The following is a 12179-nucleotide window of genomic DNA, read 5'->3' on the forward strand; positions in this document are numbered from 1 at the left end:
CTGTACTTGTCTGACCTCTTTGAAAGGTTAAAACACACTCTGATCAAACACTGGGGACGTCATTACATTCACCGATTTAATTGGGAGGGAATGTTCTGGTTCAGTACCGGTATTAGAAATAAAAAGATCAACACCAACCTGCTTGACTTTGTATTAAGCCATGCCAGATTAGTGGTCAAACTCAGGAGAAACTCTGCTCATTTTGAAGGGAGGATGGTGGATGTGTGGCTAATATTTTAAATCTGTGTTGAAAAAGGATTTACATCTGATTTTGAAACATGACCTGAAATGAAATTAAAAAATTAGTTCATTGATATGTTTGTTGAAGGGAATACTTTAGTTGAAGTAACGGCAGGAGACAGGCTGATGCTCCATTTCTAAGTTTGCTTCGGGATCTGCTAACAGTATTAGAATCTGCCTTTTTTTCACTTTGGAAGTATTTTATAGTTTCTGCTTTGAACATGACTGTGTGCAGATGGAAATTTATTTGGAGATTTGAAAGTTATATAGCTCTTTTTTTTTACATTACTTTGAAAAGTAATGTCTTGATTGGGACTGAGATCGAAGAATGGAAAGTTTTGTTTAAAAACAATAATACAAGAACATTTTTTAATGTAAAGTATATTTTCATAATAAAAGATATTAAAAAAATGCGCCCAATCTCGTCTGATCTCGGAAGCTAAGCAGGGTCGGGACTGGTTAGTACTTGGATGGGAGACCGCCTGGGAATACCAGGTGCTGTAAGCTTTTTCAACCAGCAGAGAGCGCTAGAGCTCAATCTACCCACACATGTTTCAACGTGGTAACAGCGACCACTCACATGTAAAGTTCACCTTTATTGTTTCATCATAAAAAGCCAACACTCTGGCCATGCTCTTGAGTGAATGTTTGTGTTTTATTTCACAAACATGAAACATTTCATTTATAGAAAAACATTGTGTAAGTTAACTCTGGAATATAGTGAGTAGATTTCAAACAATCTCCCGTTGGTCCTGGACTATATTTGCAGAGCCAGCCCAAGATCATATAGTTTGAAACGTCATTAAAAATCCCAATAATTGAATCAGAGGGTCTGCAGATAATCCAGACATGTTGTTGTCAAAGTTCTAATGTTTTTCCACGTGTAATTTGAATATCTAGGACTTAACTGGGTTCTGCAGTAACTGCAACCAGAAGCGATCTGATTATGTGATAAATCTGAAAACACGGTTAACAATACATCTGCTGATGCACAATCTTGGACACATCATCAGTGTTGTATCCTGGACTCACTGGGTGTTTCGGGTCTTGCAACAGACACTCTCATCCAGGCGACCCGGCCGAGGTGATCAAGTCTCGGCCTGTGTCCAAGTGGCATGCTACCCCACTACAACCACTGCTCCCCCCTCCTCAACCAGAGCCATCTGGAGGCTTTTTCTGCTGCCTCCACGTTGTTACTTATGGCCCTTCTACGGTTTGGCACCCGTTATGCCTAGTGCGCTGTAGGCTTTGCTCAGGGAGTGGCTGGCAAACCCCCGACTGCCCACCTCCACTGGCATTAACTTGGTCTTCCACCCGTTTCTCCGACAGTCCTCCACCAGCTCCTGGTACTTCTCCCTCTTTCGTTCATGGGCCTCCTCCATCCTCTCCTCCCAGGGAACCGTCAGCTCCAACAAGACGAGTTGGTTTGTTGCCTCTGAGACCAATATGATGTCAGGTCTCAATCTTGACCGGGTGATGTGTGGTGGAATCTTCAGTTGTCTTTCCAGGTCAACTGTCATCACCCAGTCTCGGGCCGTGCAGAGCAAACCAGTAGAGCAGTTTCTCTGTGTTTTCTCCGGCCTTTGTCCTTCCCTGACAAAGCGGATGGCCTTAGCTGTGGCTTGGGTGTATCGGCTTCCCTCTATCCCCTTGCTGATTGCTTCAGCGATGGACTTGAGGACCTGGTCGTGCCTCCATCGATACCGGCCCTCACCCAGCGCCTTGGAGCAGCTGCTCAGGATGTGTTCCAATGTCCCTGTTTTGGAACACAGGGGGCAAGCAGGTGTTTCTATTTTAGCCCATATGCACAGGTTGGATGGGCTTAGGAGGACATTGTAAACCCCCTAGATCAAGAACTTGATCCTTTGGGGATTCCACCACCAGATGTCCTTCCAGGTGACGCTCCGCTCCATCGCCTGTTCCCACTTCATCCAGGCACCCTGCTGCCGCATGGCCACTGCTCTGCTGGTTCTCTCCTCCTCGACTGAAGCTCGCACCTCCTCCTGCACCAACCTCTGCCTCTCTCTTCCGCTGGCACGGTCGAAGCGGGTTGCTGGTTGTCTCCCCAGTCCGGCTCTGCCTTGCGCCACTGTTCCCAGGATGGCCCTGTTGCTTATGGTAGTCCATCGTGTCCGATGATGACTTCTACTTCTTCTGTTGGTGGGTTCTGAGGTGACTGAAAAGTCCAATGCGAGAGCCACATGTTCTATTGCAGTGGGGGCATGTGAGGTTAGTGTTTGTTGTGCTGGTCTTGGCTGCAGGGACTATCTTCCTCTTCTGGCGTTTCCTTTCTCTCGCTGCACTCCTCTCCTCTTCAAAACGTTGAAGCCCAGAAAGGCAGAGTTGCCTCCAGAGAGGACGATCCAAGGCAGACCTTTCCAGCTGTGTGTGCTGTATTCCACACTTCTTGAGTGTTGTCTTGAGCTGGTCCTTGTATCTCCGCTTTTGCCCTCCTGCAGATCGTTGGCCATGATGTAGTTGACCGTACAGCAATTGGCGTGGGAGTCTGTCATCTGGCATTCTGATGGTGTGGCCAGCCCATCGTAATTGGTGTTGGAGAAATGTGGCCTCCATGCTCTTGGTACCAGTTCTGCTCAGCACTTCTGTGTGTGGTACGCGATCACGCCATGTGAGCCCAAGGATGCGTTGGAGACACTTGATGTGGAAGTTCTCCAGCTGTTGTACATGTCGGCGATACAGGGTCCAGGCTTCACAGCCGTACAGGAGTGTGGAGACACAAATGGCTTGGTAGACTGCTACTTTGGTGTGAATGTTGAGGTCTTTGTTCATATACACCCTCTTACGGAGTCTACCAAAGGAGGCTGAGGCAGATCTTATTCGGTTTTGAACATCATTGTCCATGCTGCAGTTTTCGGATAGGATGCTCCCAAGGTATTTAAAGTCTGGGACTACTGCAAGAGGCTTGTCATCAATGTTAAAGACAGGTGATGGTGGTCGAGTTGGGGGAGGGGAGTTCCACTGGCAGAGTACCTCCGTCTTCACAGTGTTCACAGTGAGACCTAGTCTGCTATAGGCCTTTACAGCAGCTGTTAGTGTTGCCTGCAGAGCCTCCGATGTATGTGCCACGAAGGCACAATCGTCTGCATACTGTAGCTCCACTATGTTGACAGTTTTGACCTTGGTAGCAGCCTGCAGCCTTCTGATGTTAAATAGGTTCCCGTCCAACCTGTAGTCCACCAACACACCACCGCTTCCTTCAACCTCCTTGTGCAGCAGCCAGGTGACGCACATGAGGAAGATGTTGAATAGTACTGGTGCAAGTACACATCCTTGCCTAACACCAGTGCATACCTTGAAAGGCCTTGACTCCTGTCCTCCTGTTGTCACCTGAGCCATCATCCCCTTGTGAAAACTTTGCAGGATGTTTACAAACTTCTTCGGGCAACCAACCCTGAGAAGGATCGCCCAGAGCAGGTCTCTGTTGACCGTATCAAAAGCCTTCGATAGATCCACAAAAGCCATGTGTAGGTCTTGGTGTTGCTCTCTACACTTCTCTTGTAGTTGGCGAGTTGTAAAAATCATGTCCACAGTGCTGCGGTTTTTCCTGAAGCCACATTGAGACTCGGGCAATAGGTGTTCCGTTATGCTCCTTATGAGTCTTGATAGCATCACTTTGGCAAGGACCTTGCCAGCGACAGACAGGAGGGATATTCCCCTACTATTTCCGCAGACAGACTTCTCACCTTTCCCTTTGTATATGGTCACAACATTTGCGTCCCGCCATTGTTGGGGGACCGCTCCATGCTTCCATACGCCAGCGATGTAGTGGGAGATTGCTCTGGTGCAGAAATAGCCTCCCTGTTTGAGGATCTCTGCAGGGATGCCATCAGGGCCAGGGGTCTTGTTGTTCTTCAGTGACCTAACTGCAGTCCGGACTTCAGAGAAGGTTGGTGTTTGGTCCAGTTCTTCAATGGTTGGGTAGCTGGGCAGCTCATCCAGCACTGCCAGATCTGGAGTGGCAGGTTGGTTTAAGAGTGTCTGGAAGTGTTCAGCCCATCTATCCACAACTTGCTTCTGGTCCTTTATGAGCGTTGAGCCATCAGCAGACTTCACGGGAGAGAGAGAGGAGTTCCTGGGGCCATGGATGGTTTTTACAGCATTGTAAAAGTTGTGCATGTCGTTCTTCACTGCAAAATGTTCGATTTCTTGAGCCTTGTCAGTCCACCAGTCATTCTTCAGTTTCCGTAGAACGGACTGCACCTCTTTCCTAGATGTTCTCCACTGCTGCTTTAGCCTGCCAGATGTAGGGTTGTTCAAGACTGCATTATGTGCCTTGTGCATGGTGTCCAGTATGCTTTTGATTGATTCTGAGTTTTCATCGAACCAGTCCTGATGCCTCCTCCGGCGGTAACCAATAGACTCAGCTGCGGCCTCGTAAAGCTTCGAGCTCAGACGGGTCCAGCTGTCATCCATACTGCCTTCAGGGGTCAGGAAGGAGTCGATTTCCTGCAGCTTCCCTGCAATGGAAGATCGCAGGCTGTTCCGGGCCTCGGCTTCTTCAAGTCGGGCACAGTCCAACCTCTTCTTGCCAGCTTTACGGAGACGAACAGGGGGTCGTACTGTCACTCGCAGCTTGGAGATGATCATGCGGTGATCAGTCCAGCAGTCAGCACCTCGCATTGCACGGGTGATATGCACGTCCTTGATGTCCTTACGCCTCACGATGATGTAATCCAGCAGATGCCATTGCTTGGAGCGTGGGTGCATCCAGGAAGCCTTGTATTTATTTTTTTGTTGGAAGATTGTGTTGGTGACTGTCAGGTCATGCTCTGCACAGAGACTGAGTAATCTCATGCCATTGCCGTTGACCTTCCCGATGCCATGCCTCCCAATCACTCCTTTCCATATGAGGTGGTTTTTCCCTACCCTGGCATTAAAATCACCAAGCAGAAGGATTTTGTCACTGCTGGGGATGCGCTGTAGGGCCTCATCTAGTTCCTGGTAGAAGCTGTCCTTTGCCTCATTCTCAGATGGTAGAGTTGGCGCATATGCGCTGAGAAGAGTCGCAAAGCGTTGTTTTGCCAGGGGAATACGGACAGACATAAGTCTTTCACTTATGCCGGTAGGTGTTTCAGTGAGACTGGGTAGCAGGCTGTTTTTTATGGCAAGACCGACACCATGGTGATGCGGACCTCCTGTAGGGTATCCCTTCCAGAAAAAGGTATATCCCTGGCCCTCTTCGATCAGGGATCCCTCGTCCAGAAGTCTGGTCTCACTCAAGGCAGCGATGTCAATGCCATAGCGTCTGAGCTCAGAGGCAACAAGCGCAGTCCTTCTCTGTGGCCTGTCAGGGTTGTTGTCCAGAAGGGTTCTGATATTCCATGTAGCCAATTTCAGGGGAACTTTTTTCTTTATTGTTTTTCGACCGCAGTGTTGGAATGTCCCGGTAGGTGCGGTATCCTACCCGGGAAGTGTAGAGTGGGCAATGTTTAGGCCACCTTTTCTAGGCCTTCCCCCAGACTTGGGGTGAGCAGTGTGGCTCCTAAATAGGGCTGCTCAGACATACAGGGGTCTGCCGAAATCAGCTGCCACTCAGATCCCAGCTGATAGCGACCATTATAGCCCTGTATCGCTGACGTGCAGGCATCTAACTAGAGGCTCCCAGTTTCATCCTAACCTGCCCCCGTCATCAGATATCCTGGCGCCGCCAGACTTTGAGTTCAGAATCCATTGCTGTTCTGGATCCACCAGGTCAGAAGTAGAGACCTGTGCAAGGATTTGTTTAGAGTGCCACTGGGGATGCACAATTCCCAGTCGCACTGTCTTCACCACAGAGAGATGGGACCTAGTGGCAAGGGGGAAAACCCAGGACAACCAGCACCTCTCCATGACTGCAGGAAGCTGCCGGAACCCCTGTCTGTCGTGGCCCGCCTATGTGTGCCTCCGTCACAGTGCTTTTCTCTCAGGGTGTGCTCCCCTAGCCTTTGTATTCCTGGACTTACCCACAAGGCAGCGGGTCGATCCCCTACCTTTTAGCCTGGAGTCGCGAGACTCCAGTTACCGTGTGCTGCCACGAGGAGGCAAGGGAGGGGTCTTGGTGAAGGAGAGGCTATGTACTGACCTCGGGAGGCTTACGCACTCGGCTCCCTTTACCCAGACTGGGTTGGTCAGCGGCAGGAACTAAGGGAGGGTGGTCACATGCATCCCTACATGCAACGTCTCTCTAGCATGCTGCACTAGACGCATCACTACACCCTGCGAGCCAAGCCCGCCAACACACCTCAAACCAGGATGGCCCTGTGCTTCAGTCGTGACTCTGCTTGCTGGACCTCATCGGCTGCCCTCCACTTTCTCCCTGTCCTCACAACGATCCCTGCCCCGGACACTTTGGCATCTCTGGATCCAGAGTACTGCAGGTGTCCCCGTGCCCGTGCCACGATGAACTCCTCTCTTACTGAACTGAAAGGGAGCCTGAGCTTGTTGGTGTTCCCATACAGCCCAATGCTACTTAGGCTGCGCGGTAATCCCAGCCACCTTCGCAGGTAGCTGCTCACCTTCTGCTCAAATCCTTCCACCACAGTCATGGGGACCTCGTAGATGAGGAGAGGCCAGAGAATTCTTGGGAGGATCCCATGCTGGTAGACCCAGGCCTTGAATCTTCCAGGGAGCCCAGACTTGTCCACTGTCCTTAACCAGCCTTCCAGGTCAGCACTGGTTGCCTTGATGGAATCGGCATCCTTCAGGCTGCAGTTGAAGACCTTTCCAAGGCTCTTCACTGGCCTCTCAGTGACTGATGGGATCTGATGTATTCCCAGGCTGAAGCGGAATCTGTCCGTGACCTTCCCCTTCTTCAGAACCAAGGACCGGGACTTTGCCGGTTTGAAGCTCATGCGTGCCCACGACATGACGCGCTCCAACCCCTGGAGGATCCACCTTAGCTCCTGGTACAGCTGTTGTTGTCACCGTGAGGTCATCCATGAAGGCTCTGATGGGAGGTTGCCTCACTCCAGACTTGCTGAGGGGACCTCTGCATTCTGGTTCGGCTGCCTCGACCAGCATGTTCATTGCCAGCGCAAAGAGGCTTACTGAGATCGTGCACCCAGTAATTATGCCAACTTCCAGCTGGTGCCAGTCAGATGTCATCTCGCCAGAGGAGACTCTCAAGCTGAACTTGCTGTAGTAGTCCAGAATGAGGTGTTTCACCTTCTGGGGAACATGGTGTTTCTCCAGTGCCACTTCAACCAGCTTGTGGGGTATCGACCCATAGGCGTTGGTGAGATCCAGCCATAGCACCGCAAGATCCCCTCTGCCTTCTCTCGCCTCGCTGATGAGTTGGGTTACCACGCCTGTGTGTTCTAGGCAACCAGGAACTCCTGGTATTCCTCCGTTTTGCACTGACGTGTCGATGTACTTGTTGCTCAACAGGGAGTTGGAGAGTCTCTTAGCTACGATGCTGAAGAAGATTTTGCTCTCCACACTGAGCAAGGAGATGACACGAAACTGGTCGATGTTCTGAGACTTCTCGTCTTTTGGTATGTACACTCCGTCAGCATACCTCCTTGACTGGGCGATCTTCCCTCTCCTCCATATCACCTTCAGAGCCCTCCAAAGCTGATGTCGTAGCTTTGGGCAGTTCTTATATGCCTTATACGGCACTCCGCTTGGACCTGGTGCTGAGCTTGACCGTGCTCTCCGCACCACTTCCTCCACTTCACTAAGGCAGGGTTCTTTGAGGTTGAACTCCAAGGTAGGCTCTGGTGGCATTGTCCTCCTGTGGAACTCCGCCCTCCACAGGGTCAGGAGTTGCTTCCTTAGAATTGCTCTCAGATCCGCTAGGCCAGCTCTTTCAACTTCCCCTGCTGTCTTGTACTGCCTCTTTAGCAGCTTCAGCTCTGGATTCTCCTTGCTCTGTGGTTTGGAGCATAGGCCAATGGCGTGGGCTTGGGTGCCTCTGTTCCAAAGCGCTCAGCCGCCATGTTAACTATGACGGTGGTCATCGTTTCAAGCCGACGGTCTACATCCCCTTTGGCTGTCACTTCCAGGATCCGATCTACATCCTCATCAAACTGCTGCCACTCGGTTCTCTTTGAGGATTGGGGCCACTGGATCCTTGGTCTGGCCGAAGGCGCAGAGCCAGTTGTAATGGTTGGAGCTTGCTGGCTCTGGAGGCTCTGTGGGTTGTTGGGAGATGATGCTGTTGATTCTTGGGGGCTTAGGGTGGCATGTGAATTGTTAGCAGCGGGTACAGGCGACACTAGGAGGCTCTGGGCACTGTGGGTTGCCTCCGGGCCTGGCTCCTCCTGTGTCTGACCAGAAGTGACTTCTGTGCGTTGTGCCGACATTGCCGCTGACAAACATTTCATTCTGCCTTGATGTATTCTTAAACCCCGCTGGTTCTTGCAGGTTTTGCCGCAGATGCATTGAACTGTCATTGTCGTTATTCCATTGTCCTGGGTCGTCGTTCTTAAATCCGTCCTGTTGGGGTGCTCGTCCTCCCCCCCTCTCGGGCACCCCTGGGGGTATTTTTCCTTTGTCGAGTCTGTAGCTTGCTTTGGGTTCTTCCTCTCAGAAGAATGGGCTTGGGCTGCCAACCCTCCCCACCCCGGTTTGCCGTCTCTCCGGCCGTCCTCTGTCTCTCCAGATGTCACCACCCTTTTCGTGGTCGTCACCCAGTCTATTCCTGGTCGTCACTGGTGCTCCCAGAGGTTTCAGTTAACAATACATCTGCTGATGCACAATCTTGGACACATCATCAGTGTTGTATCCTGGACTCACTGGGTGTTTCGGCAACAAATATGGTTAGGTGAAAAAAAAAACATTCCCCAGCTGGGACTGCAGATGGATGTTTGGATCTTCACGTGACTTTCAGCAGGTGGTTAGCATGTAAGGCAAGGCAAGTTTATTTGTACAGCACAGTTCAACACAAGGTCATTCAAAGTGCTTTATGTAGCATATATTTGGCTGTAACTACTGAAATAAAAATGTAGCAAATAGCTAGAGGTAGGCTAGTAACCTCAGAAGACTAGATTCAGCCGAGGAGAACACGTATGATGCACAATGAATGACACAGAGGCAGATGGCTTCAGTTTAGGTACCGTGTATTAGAAAAAACACAAATTAAATTACTCAAACGTTGAAAAATAAATATGGCCACGTAAAAAATAAACTTTCTTCAAGTAATTGAAATTCAAATTAACAAAAAAATATAAACAATGACTTCAGCTTAGTTAGCTTATGTCAGGTGCACCATTAGTTTCAATTCTGTTCTGTTCCACACTGTTTACTCAAGTGTGGAAATAAAGAAAATACAACAACTCAAAACCATCCCAAAAACAACAAAACAACCCTCCAAAACGTAAACAAATTAATGTGGGTTCCCCACTCAAAAATAAAGTTCACTGTTCTTCACAGTTCCGTTCTTCACAGTTCTGGTCCTCAGCACCGGTCAAAGCAGTCAGTCAGTCAGTCAATTAGTCAATCTGGGTGCTGGGTCCAAGCGTTTGGTTGAGTGAATGGGGCAGAAGAGATGAATGGGGGGGGGGGTTTTGCTGCAGTGGCCTACCGCTGTGGCAGACACAATTACTGTTGAGTATGATTCCTGGTTCCTCCACGTGGACTCCTGATCACTGGATTCTGGAATAGCTCACCATCCGGGATCACAAAACCTGGCCTGGTCAAACATAAGGCCAGAGCTCTTATTACAGGTTATCATTAACACAGAAAATAATTTGCTGGTCATCTTATCATCCATAAATGTACTGATTAAATAGTTCAAGCATTTAAACTAAACAGTACTTGCGCACTGAATGTGCGTTCCTCACCGCAGCATCAGCTGTTACCAATCAGCTGATTGACACGCTGCGTCAACATAAAACAAACATTTTAACAAAAGACCCGGTAATTAAACAAACAAAACAAAACATGCCTTACTGGAAGTGTTAAAGTTCATTCAGTCATTTGGAAAAAAAACTAAATGACTAAACTTAAAACACAACTCACCAATTCAGGCAGTCAAGTATTCAACAGGTTTCTGACATCGACAATCAAGTATTCACAGGTTTCAGACTTCGACAACCTCCCGACAGCCAGTGGACAATCTGCAGTTGGCAACAAAGTGGCTGTTAACCGCAATATGACACTTTATTGTGAAAACGCCAGCAACCGTTTACTAACCTGCAGCCGCTCCGCTCCGTGCATCAGCTCCCATTCATCCACAATGAGAGCGTCTGCTTCCTGTAAATAGCGGAGCGGCTCAGCTGATTGGCTGAACGCTAGTCACATGACGTCACACTGACGGGGTCTGAATGAGCTTGAAATGAGTTTATAAATACAAACAAATATATATAAAAAAATATAAATATGAAATAACTGCTCATTTAGCACCTGGGTTACATCCTCCCCCTCTAAATCCATGCACGTCCCGTTGCATGCTAAGAGGCTATACTACATGGATCTTTGAAGTAGGAAAGGACTTAGACCCATTACAGTCACTCAAGGCTTCAGCGTAGGCTGAAGACAAACTTTGGAAAAGAGACTGTACAATATTAATTAAAGGATGGCCTAACTGATGGTACTGAAACCTCTCTGGTTGTTTTCTGTCTCTTTGTGAACGTCTGAGGGAGCTTTCAGTCTCAGGGGTGTCACTTGGATTGGTAACAGGTTCAGTAGACATGTCAGCGGGGTCCAATACTAGTTCTCCAGGCACTTCATGTTCAGGTAGGTTTTCGTCGAGTAGGGTATCAGTGGGAAAGTTCTCCACAGAGTCAAATAAGTTGTTTTCCTCCACAGATCCAGGTAAGATGTTTTCCTCCACAGATCCAGGTAAGATGTTTTCCTCCACAGATCCAGGTAAGTTGTTTTCCTCCACAGATCCAGGTAAGTTGTTTTCCTCCACAGATCCAGGTAAGATGTTTTCCTCCACAGATCCAGGTAAGTTGTTTTCCTCCACAGATCCAGGTAAGATGGTTTCCTCCACAGATCCAGCTAATATGGTTTCCTCCACAGACCCAGGTAAGATGTTTTCCTCCACAGATCCAGGTAAGATGGTTTCCTCCACAGTAATGGGTTCAGGCAGATGCTCCGCTGTGGGCGGAGGGCCCAAGGGTGACGGTGATGAAAGTTTGGATGATAGAGAGGCAGGGTAGACAGCTTTGGGGGTCTTAATCTCCTCTTCAGCATCGAAATGCCCTCCCACAGTAAACTTAGCTGTCGGCTGAAAATGACTTTTAGAGACCCAAGTGTTGAAAGTCTCGTCATCACAAAAGTCTAGATCAGCAGTGTCAGGTTCATAGTTGGCTGAATGACGACGTGTGCGTGGCCGGCTGACAGGCGTAGGCGGAGAGAGTTCTTCTGCTGTTGTCACAGGGAGGAACCCGCAAGGAAGAAGAAGGTCCCTATGCAGGGTGCGTTTAGGGCCGTCTTTGGTTTCCGGACATACAGTGTAGACTGGAAGCTTTCCAGCCCGCTTGATCACAACATAGATGTCAGCCTCCCACTTGTCCATAAGTTTGTGTTTGCCACGGATACGCACATTCCTGACCAAGACCCTGTCACCCACATCCAGTTCTGAAGTAGTCACCTTTTTGTCGAATCGGACTTTATTTCTTTCTGCTGTTTTCAGAGCATTCCGAGAAGCTAGTGTAATGGAAAATTTTGGTATAACACTGTCTGTTGCCTGTTTTCATTCCTATGGCGAGGTCATGTTCCTTTGACACAGATCATGACACGGTTGCCAGGGTGATGGGTGATGTTTTGTCTTTTCCAGCTCCCAAAGTATAAAATAACCTGTCCCTAATCTTCTTCAGCGCACTCAGGACTGTCGGTTCATGTGACCGGTTGGACTGTGTGGCTCCGTTCAATTGAATGTTTGTCCTCTTTTCATTAAATCTTCGAAAGACGGCTGAGGTGTCCTGACATTCTTTTTGAACAACAATTTTTGCCACCACAATTTGGCGACCACGAAGGGACCTCATCTGTGC

At 49.0% G+C, this 12179-nt stretch overlaps 1 pseudogene; it reads right to left on the reverse strand.

The window, feature by feature from the left end:
• Positions 1–1366: 1366 nt before the first annotated feature.
• Positions 1367–8543, reverse strand: LOC133442604 (uncharacterized; annotated as a pseudogene).
• Positions 8544–12179: the final 3636 nt, after the last annotated feature.

Source organism: Cololabis saira, chromosome 4 (genome assembly GCF_033807715.1).
Source record: "Cololabis saira isolate AMF1-May2022 chromosome 4, fColSai1.1, whole genome shotgun sequence".
Classification (NCBI taxonomy): Eukaryota; Metazoa; Chordata; class Actinopteri; order Beloniformes; family Belonidae; genus Cololabis; species Cololabis saira.